The following is a 13,708-nucleotide window of genomic DNA, read 5'->3' as shown; positions in this document are numbered from 1 at the left end:
CGTTGTAGGCTCTCTTAGACGACATAACTCGGATTTATTGTATATGAGGAGCCGACTTTCCGTTGTAAAGTGTTGTGAGTTCTCTCTTCTACACTTACGTGAGGTGACTTTATGTTCAAACATGTTTTTCATGTGATCTGTGTGGTAAATTGTTTCAGTGCATTTATGTCACCTGATTGCCTGACTTTTTAAAAATTCTTGTTACCTTTATTTTGTTCCGTGCCGGCTTGTTATGTCATATTTAGTTTATCCCCTTCAGTTACGACTTAGGATCGACTGTCAATAAATGTATGCAATTGACATAATTTTATGCCAAGGTGGTAGGATGACCCTTTCTGCATTTTATGATGAGCCACCATTATATAATTACAGAGTGATTATTGTGCACTCGGCAACATTACGTTTCTTCATAAAAAAGAACTGAGTCACTAGCGTGAATTACCTGCACAAGTTAATTATTGGTTGCAAGCTTCACTAGAAAGAAAAAGAAAATATTTCGACAATTGATACAGAAACGTCCCACGTCACACCTCCCGTCAAATACTGCAGTGCCTTCTACAAAGCTATCTTCGGTCGCGATAGATTTCCCTCATAAGTAAAATGAAGGTGCTTGAGGTAAGCAGAACGTTTAATTTACCCTAAGATTACTTTTTGTGGTCCATTCCTTGCCACCACTGCAAAAATAAGCCACGTACACAAATGTGTTCGCGGTTATTGAAGGCTTAATGTGACTGAAGGGATTATACTTATATGAGCAAAGAAGTATAGCCGGTGCCGCCTAAAGTCACCAACATCTTCTAAATATCATGTATTCAAAAAAAAAAGAAAAAGAAAGAAAGAACTCCAAACTTTGTAAACTCTATAGAAAAAATACCGGTAAGCGTCGGAGCATTGAAAATATTTTACTATATTACTCGTTTGAATGAACAAGTTTCGGTTTCGGCACCTCAGTGGTAGATGAATCATGACACACCGCCTTGCTTCGTTATTCCGATCACCTAACTTCCTGCGAGAAGCTACTTAGAAATTCATGACTTAGCGGCGCTGTAGCGGTATGACCGCGACATTTGGGAAATGCAAGACTGGCCTTCGCTTTCTCCCTTAGTTCATGCGACAAAGGAAAAGAACTAATGTTCTGAAATGATACTTTGACAGTTTAATCTCATTTTGCGGTTCTCTTAAGTATCTATTTAACGCTCGTGGCACAGGTACTAAATTGTTTGAAGATATTCAGACGGGAAGAATGGAAAGTTTTTTTTGTTTTGTTTGTTCGTCACTTTTACGTGGGATTTCTCTACCCTCGAGAGCGACGTTGACGAACAACGGCTGCGCGTCTACAGTCAGCGACTTGTTGATTCAACCACGTTGGTGCTCTCATGTAGGATTTCATTACCGCAGTTGCCCTCTATTTCGTATTGTGCAAACACTTCGTGATTGACTGACTGGTTGATATGTTCACATTCCAAAGCTCATTTCAAGGCTCGATCGAATCACTGATCACACACTCGCTTAATTAATAAATCCTTCAACAAACAAACAAACAAACAAACAAACAAACAAACAAACAAACAAACAAACAAACAAACAAATAAGTAAATAATAAATAAATAAATAAATAAATAAATAAATAAATAAATAAATAAATAAATAAATAAATAAACGTTTTCTTCAACGGTTGCCAAAAGATTTCATGCCTCTTTTAATACACGTTTTAATGAGACACTAATTAGAGATATGCACTAAATCTGATTATACCTCGGTAAAGTATTTTTTCAGAACTCTTATTATTTTCATTCAATTAGTTGTAAAAATGATGATTATTACTGAAAAAGAATTAGGGCTAAAGATACATTCATTATGTTTCGCGCCGACACCATCTGCGCCGGTACGTGACTTAATCGTCGCGAATTTCATAGCATTTTCTGGAATTTGGGGCCGTTTCGGCACGAAGAACCATTCTCGAAACTCCGTATAGGGTAGATTCTTTCGTTCCTTTAGAATGCGCTGTCTTCAGCGGTAAACAATTAAACTAGACACGAGCCGAACCTGTCAAAATCCGTGGCCCCACGGCGTGCTGGTGTACGTGCGTGACCTTCAGTGCGGCGTCGCAACCTGCCTCTGATTTAAAGCCTCCTAACACAGTGAGGGCGGACCGTCTTTCTATATTGCAGAGGCGTCCGTTACTTAAACATTTTAATTTCATATTCCTCTTTAGCGGCCCTTTAACCACTCGTTGCGAGCGAAAGCCAATCGCCAGGCTGTTTAGCCATCCATGAGCTGTTTACGTCAGCGCCTAATTCGTCCTATCTGCGTGTCATCACATTGAAAGAACGCGCTGCGACAACTCGCAGGCAAGCAAGGTTTCCAATCTTCCACGAGCACGCAATCGCTCGCGTGGCGTCCGGTTAGGTGCCTAATTTTATGCACTCTGGTAAACACTAAATATTGTTTGACAAAGGACCGTATAGAGTAAAGAAGCCGCCGAACAAGAATGCCTGCCTCTATTGCTCAGGTAGGGTCGCGGTCTAGCCACGTCCGGACAAGATGCCAGATAACCTCCCCGAATGAGATGGGTCCCGCGAACGCGATGTGACACAGCCGTGTCTTGCGACAAAGCTGCAAGCCTGATGCAATGTCGGGCAATCTGGGTGGATTTCCGTTAACTGATTGGTGGATGACCTTTGCGCATTTCAGGCTTTCTCTGAAAGTTGTTAGACGGCGACGTTGTTCTCCTGTTTTGTCGCGGCTAAGGTCTTGGAGCTGGATAACTACAAAAAAAAAAAAAAAAAAAATCATCAGTGTCTAGTGCAGCCGAAGGCTAAGTCCATCGCGTGAAGAAACTGTTAGCATCGCAATAACTCACGAGGGAACTCTGGTGAATGTGATTGTTAACGCTGGCAGCAACCGTCATTTGCTCGGAAATGTTTGTGAAAGTTCTCCGCTGTCAAAACGAGGCAGTGTTTAATCTTTATTAGGACAGACAATGACTTGGGGCTCGGACAGAAATAATCACTAAAAAAAAGCAAAAAAAATACAAACAAAAAAAAAGAAAAAAAAAGAAAGAGAGAGGAAACGAAAAGAGAGAGAGAGAGAGAGAGAGAGAGAGAGAGACAGAGAGAAAGGCATTCGACGGATGCGCGTTGCACACAGCGCGCGGAACGCTACACCGCGGACAATCCTGCACGTAGCTCGCTTCGCCGAACGGGACGAAGAGAGCCGAGGACGACTAGCGGCAGACGCGAGAGGCAACGTTTAAATTCAAATACGAAATAAAAAAAGAGAGGCAGCGCGCCGTGTCAAATGAGCCTGACCGACACGCACTTAAAGGTCGCTTCACCGCGTGCCGTTATTGTTCATCGGCGTGGCATCGCACAACGACATGCGCCGGCGCGCGTCTGCTCGCTGACCGGCCTGTGTCTCACTTTCGCGAGCAGGCCTCCGGTCAGCCAGCTCGGGCGCGGCGGCGCCAAAGGAGAGTCGCGCTTACCATTCGGGCGGCTGGCATCCGAGGGGGCGAGAGAGGAGCTGTTGTCATCGGCAGAATGCGCGTTTCTGTAGCCGGCCCGCCGAGCACGCAGTCAGGGGAGGCCGGGGAGATGGTGCGACCGAAGACTTGGCGGATAATAACCGGGTTTATTGGAAGAAGTGCCCGCTTCTCTACGAAGCCGCTGGTGGGGGGGTGCGCGGGCGTCTCGTCATACAGGTTCGGCGAGGGGTGCGCGCCCGGGGAGAGGCGCGCGGACCAATCCACGCCCGCGGGCTTGCTGCTGCTGCTCGTGCTACAGGCGCGCGCGCGAGGGACTCACGTGATCGGAGACTTTGATCGCCAGCAGCCGAGACGTATGTATGTACGTGCCAGAGGAGAAAGCTACAGCCCCCCCCTTTCCCTTTTCCTTTTGTATACACCTGCGGCGGGAACCTGATGCCCGGCCGCCGACATTCCTTCCAACCACTGTCTGTCTGTCTGCTGCTTGGTTTGCTCGCGGGCGGCACGCAGTCGCTCCACGTTCGCGATTCCGCAGCTGGCTCGAAGCTTGTGGTTTCGGCGAGGGGTGCGCGCCTTCGACGGCACTTCGTCTCTTTCCTGCGAGGCTGCGGCTCTTCGCGCGGACCCGCGTAGAAGAAGGGAGATCCGGGGTTGTTTTCTTTCTTTGTCGGTGCGCGGAATCCTTGGAAGTTGAGCGGACCGTTTCGAGGCTCCGTCCTTCTGCGGTGCGCACAGATCGGGTTCCAGACGTGCCCTTGGGGGAACGAGCGTTCGCCGTATTGCGGGAGGCGACGAGCGAAGTTTTCGAGCAACCAAGCTTTCGTTTTAGTAGCTGCCGAATTGGTAGTTTTCCTTATTAATTCGCTTTAAAAGATATATAAAAATAAAACACCCTGTGCCTTCTTCAAACAAGACTTGGTCGCCAGAAGAACTTTCAGATCAACGTTCTGCACTGTTGGTTCGCTATCCACGCGAGCCACCATCGTGGAGGAGGAGGACTCTCAACCCTCACCCTAGGGCGGAGACATGGGTTTTGAAAATAAATGTTGGTTCACTCTCTCCCTCTCTCTAGTTGACATGTATGAAAGCTTTTAATATATATATATATATATATATATATATATATATATATATATGTATATATAAGCGAATTATGAAGTGGCTTGAATGTGCCCCGAGTCTTCGACAACAAATGTCGTGACACCTTGGTGCGCTCTGGCTTTCTTATAATAAAACCAGCAGTGGTTGTGCATAAGAATCTCAATGTAAAGCAAACAGGTTCACACCAGCATGCGCTTAGTGCCCACTGGAGAACTACTACTGTTGGCGAGTCGAGTACCTGAAACGTACTACGCTTCATTAACATTTAATCACCCAAGAGTCATTAGAATGTATACGATTAATGATCTGTGTTCACTCACTCGTATTTCAGTCAATACTCGCTATTTTACAACGTGCACGAAGGTAACCACTAAGCAACCGTTAAGGACTGCCCGCCTGATCTTACATGAACCTTTTCCCTGGAGGGCGCTCCGAGCCAAAGGGTAATAAAAGACACGAGGGCACCCGAGATATTCCTCTCCGTGCTATATGAGAAAAGCGTTTCTTGCGTAAAAATCATTTGCCTCTGGCCGGCCGCCTTCGTTAACCATGTATTGACCGTTGTGGCAGTTGGCTGCAGCGCCTGTTGTTGCCGCGGACAGCTGCCAAAGAGTCAGTAAACAACGCGCAGTTTCTCGGAAGGACCCCACGTGCAGTATACGGTCCCCGTACAACGGCCGTTACACGTTTGGCCGTTTACTTGGCGCTCCCCGAAACTGCGCTCCCCTTCGGGACCGGCTGGGGCTGCACTCTGCGAGGCGCGCCAGCACGCACGCATGGCGCATGGTACCGGAGGCGAGAGATAACCGCGTGTGGAAAGGAGGAACGAGCATCCGGAGGAATGTGACGAAAAAACGTTCAGTCGCCGACGGAACATTGAGCAGGACAAACCTGCAGGTGTCTGGCGTTGTAGAAAAATAGTTTAATGGAATCAGTTCGTTACAATGAGTCACGACGCTCTGTTTTATTTGCATCACATGACGCACAGTTCTTACAAATCGCTGTATTGCACGAAATGCTTCGGGAACACGCGCTTTTTTTTTCTTTCTTTCTTTCCTTTTTTTTTTCAATGTAATCACTGCAGGCACGATGATGGCTGGTACACAGGTGAGACCTGTGCAGAGCTTGCAGCGTCCGTGCACCTCGGTCAACACGAAGAAGTCATGTTGAACCTTTTCTTGTTACTAGAGAGTTTTAGATTAGGGGGACGCAAGCGTTGGGGCCCCCTAGCGCTAAGGGATACAGTACTGCGCATGCGCAGAGGGGTCCGCGCATGTGCAGTACCGTGGCCCCAAGCGCTAGCGGGCCCCAACGCTTGCGTCCCCCTAATCTAAAACTCTCTACTTATCCCCTTTCCAACGTCATCGTGAGGAAGACCGGTCAGTTTAGGATATCAGGGAACGGGACGAATACTCCCGCGTATAACGGGAGTTGCCAATTTTTGTGTGAAGAAAGTCAGGACGTGCGAGGTGATGGTGAGTGAGCTGCATCAAGGCTCTTGAAGCAACATAGAGATTTAGATTAGGGGACGCAAACAGGATTGGTTTATAACAAGACCCCAGCAGAGTTTGGGTTCTTGCGTAGGCAAGCCCGCTTACGTACCCTAACTTAAAACTCCGTGTACTACCAGTCTGTGTCACTGCGTTTGAAACACACGGCCCTGCTCGTAATTGTATAGTCGCGGGAGTTCTCGTATTTCAGACTGCACTTTAGCTGCAACCCCGGACACTTTAGTTTTTGTAAAGGAGAACGCTCTTCCCCTATGGGACGTCGCTGAGTATAGCACTGAAAACAAGTCAAATTGAATCTCCAAGCGTATCTTAATTGACACTTGCAAAATTGCACCGAGTTCGAGGCATCTGCTGTGCATCTGCTGTATTACAGGTGGCTCTTGAGTCTCGCCAAACTCCCCAATAGCTTGGCTGTCCTGAATATGCCAAGTCGGGACTCCGAATTCTTTAACAAAATTCGGGAGAGTCCTGAAAAATTAGTGACAATTGGGAACGGGAGACGCCGCAGGAACAAAGGAAGATTGCGAAGGACCGATACCCGGAAAATGAAGAATTAGAATGTATTAATCATCATCATCATCATCATCAGCCTATATTTTAGGTCCAATGCAGGACGAAGGCCTCTCTCTGTGATCCCCAATTACCCCTATGTATTAATCATGTATATTTAAATGAGCACCGCACAGAAAGAGACGCGGGCTAGCAATTGTCTCCTGAACGGGACACCATGGAGGCCACTTTCTTGAAGAGGAGAAATAGAAGAGGAACGGAAAGAGAAGCGGAAGGCGTATACCACGACATCACACGTATAGAGCACTGCAAGGCAGTCGTCGTCGTCCGGTAAGTGACAAGAATGTTTAGTGCAGCTTTGTGAAGGCCTCGCATCGAGTTGAAGCACGATCTTTCGGAAATAAGAAATCACGGAGCGCACTTCGAGAAGGATCAAGTTGCCGAACCGTGCTCAGCTGCACACAGAGCGACAACTGTTGAAAGTTTGGCATCTAACGGCAAAAGCGCTCAAGCGTTTCGCTGTAGTGACCACAAGCCGGGCACGCATTCTCCAAAGGCAAAGCAAATCATATCTTTGTTGCGACAGCAATGGTATATATGGACACTCCAGGCCAATTTTCGCCATCGGCGTCGCCGTCGTCCTGCTGTTCCGGATATATATATATTTGCCCGACGGCCGGATTCGAACAAAAAGGACCTCTGGCAAAGACGCTCGATACTCTAACCATTAGGCCACGAACGCTAGCCGCAGCAGTTCGAATGGAACACCCTTAGGAACTTGCGTGCAAGGGACGTTTCCTAGCTGTCAGGGTGCTGATCCTTCCACCCAGCAGAAGTTGCCTTGCGTGCTGAATCACGCCAATTGTCGCAACCGCGTATTGTTTGGACACCGCTCGAGGAGTCGTCGTTGTTGTCGTTGCTCATCCAACTCATGGAACATATACCCACTATTGTTTAAAGTTATAACCACACACACACACACACACACACACACACACACACACACACACACACACACACACACACACACACACACACACACACACACACACACACACACACACACACACACACACACGCACGCACGCACGCACGCACGCGCGCGCGCGCGCGCACGCACGCACGCACACACACACACACACACACACACACACACACACACACACACACACCACACACACACACACACACACACACGCACGCACGCACGCACGCACGCACGCACACCCAAAAAAGGAAATATGAAAACTTAACACGGCATTCAGTTGGACTCCATGAAAAAATTCCGGCCTGCGGAGCAAACATCCCTGCGGCTTAGTCCCAGAGTAGAGGCTCGGAATGGAACAACGCTAAACCTTGTATCGCTGTCAGTGCCACATTTTGACAGCACTGTCAATTGATGAACACGCATGACAATTAATCCATCGCAGGTATTGATATCACGTATTCAGGACCAATAGAAGGAAATAAGTTTTTGAGATGTGTTCAGATAAATATTAATGTTATTCTCCCTACAGGGGTAGGAGGAACCACGGTAAGTTTTACTATACTTGGTTGCTGAGAATTGCGCATCTTCTGTGAAAAAAAAAAGATTAAAATAAAGAGGCGAAGAGTTGCAGTTCGATTCGCTTTATTGAACCTCAGAGTTACAATACTGTGTTGCCTGAGAAGATAAGGCATTCATTTTTTTCGCGTTGCTGTCACGTTGGAGCACTCCATCGCAGTTGCATAAGAAAGGCAGAGAGCAGGCGACAGGGCACGAAGGCATTTAATTGCCATAATTACATGACGTAGATAAAGGTATCGGCGAATGCCCATAATACGTACACGATGTGATTTCTTTTTTATTCATTTATACAGAAAAAAAAAAGAAAAAATCGCGCGCGGATAGCGTGATCCGCCTGCAGTACAAGTGATGCTATAGAGGCGTACACAACCGACACGACAAATGACGGTGATTCATCAACTAATTATGAAATGTTCACTAATTAATTTCCCAGTGACTAAGCTTTGGGTGTACATATAAAGTATAGAGAGTTTTAGGTGTTGAAAAATTTATTCTAACGCGTCTGCGGCAGGAATACGTCACGAACGCCAGATACGCTTAATCAGACGCCAGAAATCAGCCATTTCGGTATAGGAACAAGCGAGGCTAATACAAGGTACAATCAAATCAAAAAGAGCCGTAGTGGGGCGCTTCGCTCGTTCAGAGCGCCCGTAAGTTTAACGACGTGTACTTGAAAACACAATTGTGCCAAAAAAAAAAGTCGGAATCTATCACATGAAAAGTTCTTGATTTAAGAATCTGTCAATGAAGACACACAATTGGGCGATGAAATTTGTCACATGCTAGTTATTTCTGTCTGTATTCATAATTAAAAAATGCATCTGCGAAGGTGGAATCGCGCTGTCGGCTCCAGGTGAACTTGAAGAAGTGTGATTGAAGTAAGAAATAGAGAGAGGCTGTACTTAACTGCCATGGAAACTATGTTATAGAGCATTGCTTCAGTCGAGGCATATTTAATGACGAAGTTCATATTGTTCGAGAGCCCAAGAAGCGAAGCTGCGCAAAGTGCCTCATGGAAGTAATAAACTACCAACGCGCAACAATTGCTTATTTCACTCGTTAGTTAGCAATTGCTTTGTTCCACTAAATATTAAAAAAAAACAGTATATTTTCCCGAATACTGGCACGTAGAAGGGATTATCTTTATTAAATGAGAATGAAGAAACTCGCATAAATTCATCTACGCTCTAATTCTTCCACCTATCGGATAGCTTTTAGTTATAGATGACTTTGTACTCTACCTTGTATGTTCTAAATTTTTCTCAGTAACATGAAATACGTGAAAATATACATTGCATAGACGTCATATAGAAAGCTATGTCTTACGACTCGTACGCTATTTATACGATCACTGGCGGCACTATTACAGTGGCGATAGGCTATATAGCATAAAAATAAGACAGCGCCCTTATTCTCTGTGCTTGAAAATTGGCACTGAAAGAGGTTCGTTTCGACGCTCCATTTTATTACTCTCTCCGTTTCGCTTAGCAGTATAGACCGTGCAGTGCCCGAAAAGTCTGATCTGAGCGAAGAAATGTGAAAAAAAGAAAAAAAAAGTGCTGAGTGGGCCGGAACACTCGAGGAACCCCAGGAGATACGTGCCTGAGGAGCGGGAGCACCTGTACGTACATCACTGACCCCATCACTGATCAAGACACCTTTAAGGAAGAGAGAGAGAGAGAGATAAATAAATTCCGGGCATTAGGGGACATTGTTCGAAATGACTTACTGAGAATTTATTTATTATTTTTTTTTATCGCGCAAGGTCTTCTACGGGGGCACGCTGTAACACTGCCACAGTTCCGGGTTCTCGCAGGGATCGCACAGTCACAAGCGACTGCAAAACTTCAGCGACAGCGCCCGGGAGGCTTGCATTCTCGTGCATTTTTCACGCCGATTCCCTTTTGTTCTGACGGCAGTCTTTTCACATCACTCCCTTTACTGGTCGGCGCTGCCTGAGCTGAACATGACTCGAGAGCGTGGAGTGGTTCCCTAAATCGGAGGGTTCGCTACGTTTTCGAAATACGCGAGGGTGTGTACACGCTTGTTGCGGTAAAGGCATTGGGAAACAGTGACGTCGGAGAGGAGAGGAGGGAAAGGGGGGTACAAAAAGACGACCTTCCCGCCTCGCACTCCCCCTCTCTGCCGACTCTAGGCTTTGTCGGGATGCCTGTTGCTACGGCTGGAAAGTTCAGTGACACTTCCCCACCCGTTTATACGCCTCCTCTGCCGCCTCGTGCTGGCTCGGAAGAGAAAATGGGGTACCACGAAGCGAAGGCTCTTTCGAGGTCTCCATCTTTATCCGCCAGTCAACCAAACCGCTCAGTCCGTCCGAAGTAGGTTCCAGCGTTAGGGACAACTACGTATATATGTCCGGCTTAATTGGGTAGCTGAAATTGAGCTAGTCTGATGCCCAGTAGCGTTTCCGCTTCCCCGGTAAACGCCACAGTTTGAAAACCACGGACGCTATTTAGAAATAAGGTGTCAAAAAAAAAAAAAAAAAAAGAAAAGCATGAACGGTGTACTTGGAGCAAAACGTGGTCTCGTGTAACAAGTACGCCGGGGATGCCTGCACTGTTAAAAAAAGAACCTAAAAAAAAACAACGAACGTGTGAAAAGAAAAAGACTATGAAAAAATTATATCTTTACCACACGAAATTTATTAAAAAAACAGATTCTGTTATTGGAAAATAATTTTTCGCTGTTTACGCCGAGAGTATCAGATATGCTTGAATATTCGTTTCTGTATTGCACGTCATGCAGTTATCCTGTCAAGACGCTTGTATATGGAAAATGCTAAAATTTATCTTTTTTAAATCTTTAGTCGTTGTTTTAGTACGTTTTGAAGTGTTTTAGTTTGTTTAGTGTTAATTATGTACGCTACAAAGTACTAGCTGTTATCGCGTTGTCATGTACCACGACTCCTGGGTCCAGTCAAGCTGCTTATGGCAGCTTTTAGCCCCGGAGGATGTTTCTAGTGTATACGAGATGAATAAATAAAGTTGAAGTTGCAAAAAAAAAATACAGTTTTTCTCGATTTTAACAGAACTGGTCCCTCTAGGGTAAAGCGAAAACTTTCTCATCGGTACTGTGAGCGAAATAAGATTTGTTCGTCTCTTTGCTATCCACGAACGAACTTTGCCTGCAACTTGACCAGCCACGTAAGTATAGGCAGATCTCACGTGGGCGAGCCAAATGACCTTAATTTATGGGGGAAAAAAGATAGAGCTCCTCTCCTGACGAGTCATGCCACTCAGGTCATGGCTATATACATGTATATACTGCCAAAGTTCATGCTCGGAGATGTTCGCGTAGTGCCGGGCGTCTTGTCGCCGGGTGTCTTGTGACACCTCGTAAGTTCTACGAAGCATGCTTATCTGTATCTGCATAATATGTTACAACCGCATCCCCGCATTTGACTGTTTTCGTACTCCGTGAAAGCTGCAGTCATATGAAGAGTAAAACATAATCCCATAAGGAAGTATACTAATGTAAAACTTTTTTTTCCTGTAAAAAGACGGGAAAAGTCATGAAAAGGAAATGTTAGTGAAACTACAAAAAAAAAGTGAAACAGAAAACAGAAGAAAACAGAAAAAGCTTGTTAAAAAATGCCATACTTTTTCCAGTTTTGTTTTTCATATATATATATTCACAATGTACAAATGCATCGACCAACGCTGCATTTCCAGGCGCAGCGTAGAAGAAAATGGCTGCTCGGTCACGTTTCCTCGTCTTTTGCCAAGCGATTTTTTTTTTTCCGGTCGCGGACCCGTTGCATTTAAGATTTCGCAGCCAGCTGCTGCTCTGCCCCGCACACGTAAACATATCGCGTTTTAACATTTTTTTCGGCGCAAAACAATACCAGACGCGACGAAAACGCGAAAAGAAAAGCAATCTAAATGGAAATCATTCTTAAGGGACTGCCTTTTTTTTTTTTCTGCGACTCAAGCGCGAGATTACTGTGGGTGTGGATGGCATTAATACTTGACGTCCCAACCTCGCGGGACAAGCTGGCAGAAAACGCTGGCAGTGCGTCACGGGCGCGTAGAGCTCGGGGCAAAGGCGTTCCCAATTGCGCACGTCACCGCACCGGACGCGGCGGACGGGGAGACGAGGAAATGCGTTTCTGATGCGCTCACCTTGCACCCGTGCACGATTTATCCGTTACAGCGTGCCATTGGTGCGGACGGTGCCAGTTGATGTGTGTCGAGGACAATGCCGCGTCGCGTATAGTGTGCTGTACCTGCCCTTCGAGGTTGTAGCTCGCAGACGAGCAAGGGGCCGCAGTCGTTCAATCAAACCTTGAACGCAATCTCGACAGAGAAACGACTGTTGTTGTCGTAGTTGTTGCTTTTTGTTGACCGCTTGAAATGGCACGTACTCGCTCGAGGCTATCATTCGGGGTAGGCCTTGGAATCGCTAAAGTACTCCGTTACTCTGACCCATGTATTATAAATGTCTTTTTTTAAAGTGTTTTTTCCCACCTTCTTGGAGAGATAAGAGTCCAATTTCAGTGTAGCTAAGACTGAGAGAAAACTGTTCGAGAATTGCGGGGTTTGAATCTGCCTCACTCGCGTTCTCCCACCTCCCGCTGTCTTTGTCATAATTTCTCGATCATGAAGGGGGTTTCCTGCACACTCGCTCTTATGGAGAAACTACTGCTTCCTGTCGTCCCGGTCTACGCTTTTCGAACACCATAGTCCTCGCAATAACAGCTCAAAGCTCCCGCGAAAGAAATAAAAATAAAAAAGAAGGAAGAGAGAAAACGCACACAGCTACACAGGAACAAAGCTTACCCTTTGGGATACCAGCTCAACCGCAACACTTACTGTAGTTTTTCGTTCCAATTTCTGTTCTTCCGTTCAATATTTATTCTTTTCCGCGCAATAAATAAAGAAAGGAATGACTCCGTATGCTGTATTCAGCTCAAGTGAAGAAGAAGAAGAAGAAGAAGAAGAAGAAGAAGAAGAAGAAGAAGAAGAAGAAGAAGAAGAAGAAGAAGAAGAAGAAGAAGAAGACGTAGAGAAATGTAAGAGAGTGACCATTATTAACCAGGCCTAAATACGACACGTGTCAGTAATTATGCCTATACTACGGGTATACGTTCACAGTGTTCACGAAACGCACAGATGTTTCACGAAGTTTGTAGTTAAGAGCTCGGGAAGCTTGCGGCAATACAGACTAGGTTGGTACACGGAGATGGCGCAAACAGAAAATTCAAAATTTTGCCTACTGCTCTTATCGTTCCTGCTTCAGTGTTCTTCTGAGACAAAGTATCAGTGCACGCCCAAACGGCCACAATAGACATCAATAAGCAGCAGCGAATATTGCGCATTTAGCACAAGTGCTTTCTCGCGGCCGCCTAAAGAGGCGCGCTGAGAAAGAGCTTTTCGTTACAATTTCTGTTCTAAATCCTGTTCAATATTTATTCTTTCCCGTGGAATAAATAAAGAAATGAATGAGGCAGTTGAGAGCACTGTTATCAACTGATATATCATGCGTGTATGATGGTCTCCACGAGCTGAGGGTAAT

The 13,708-nt window shown here is 45.9% G+C and overlaps 1 protein-coding gene across 1 annotated transcript in view; it reads right to left on the bottom strand.

Moving 5' to 3' along the window:
• The window catches only part of LOC119437633 (nose resistant to fluoxetine protein 6), a 61,867-nt gene extending 58,186 nt beyond the window's left edge, over positions 1-3,681 (bottom strand). The window contains exon 1 of the mRNA XM_037704626.2: positions 3,488-3,681. The gene's annotated coding sequence lies outside the window, so the exon portion shown is untranslated. The remainder of the gene's footprint in view (positions 1-3,487) is intronic.
• Between the last annotated feature and the right edge of the window lie 10,027 nt (positions 3,682-13,708).

This window comes from Dermacentor silvarum, chromosome 1, assembly GCF_013339745.2.
Source record: "Dermacentor silvarum isolate Dsil-2018 chromosome 1, BIME_Dsil_1.4, whole genome shotgun sequence".
Lineage (NCBI taxonomy): Eukaryota > Metazoa > Arthropoda > Arachnida > Ixodida > Ixodidae > Dermacentor > Dermacentor silvarum.
The sequence above is the reverse complement of the archived record's forward strand: the minus strand, read 5'-3'. Positions and strand labels throughout refer to the sequence as shown.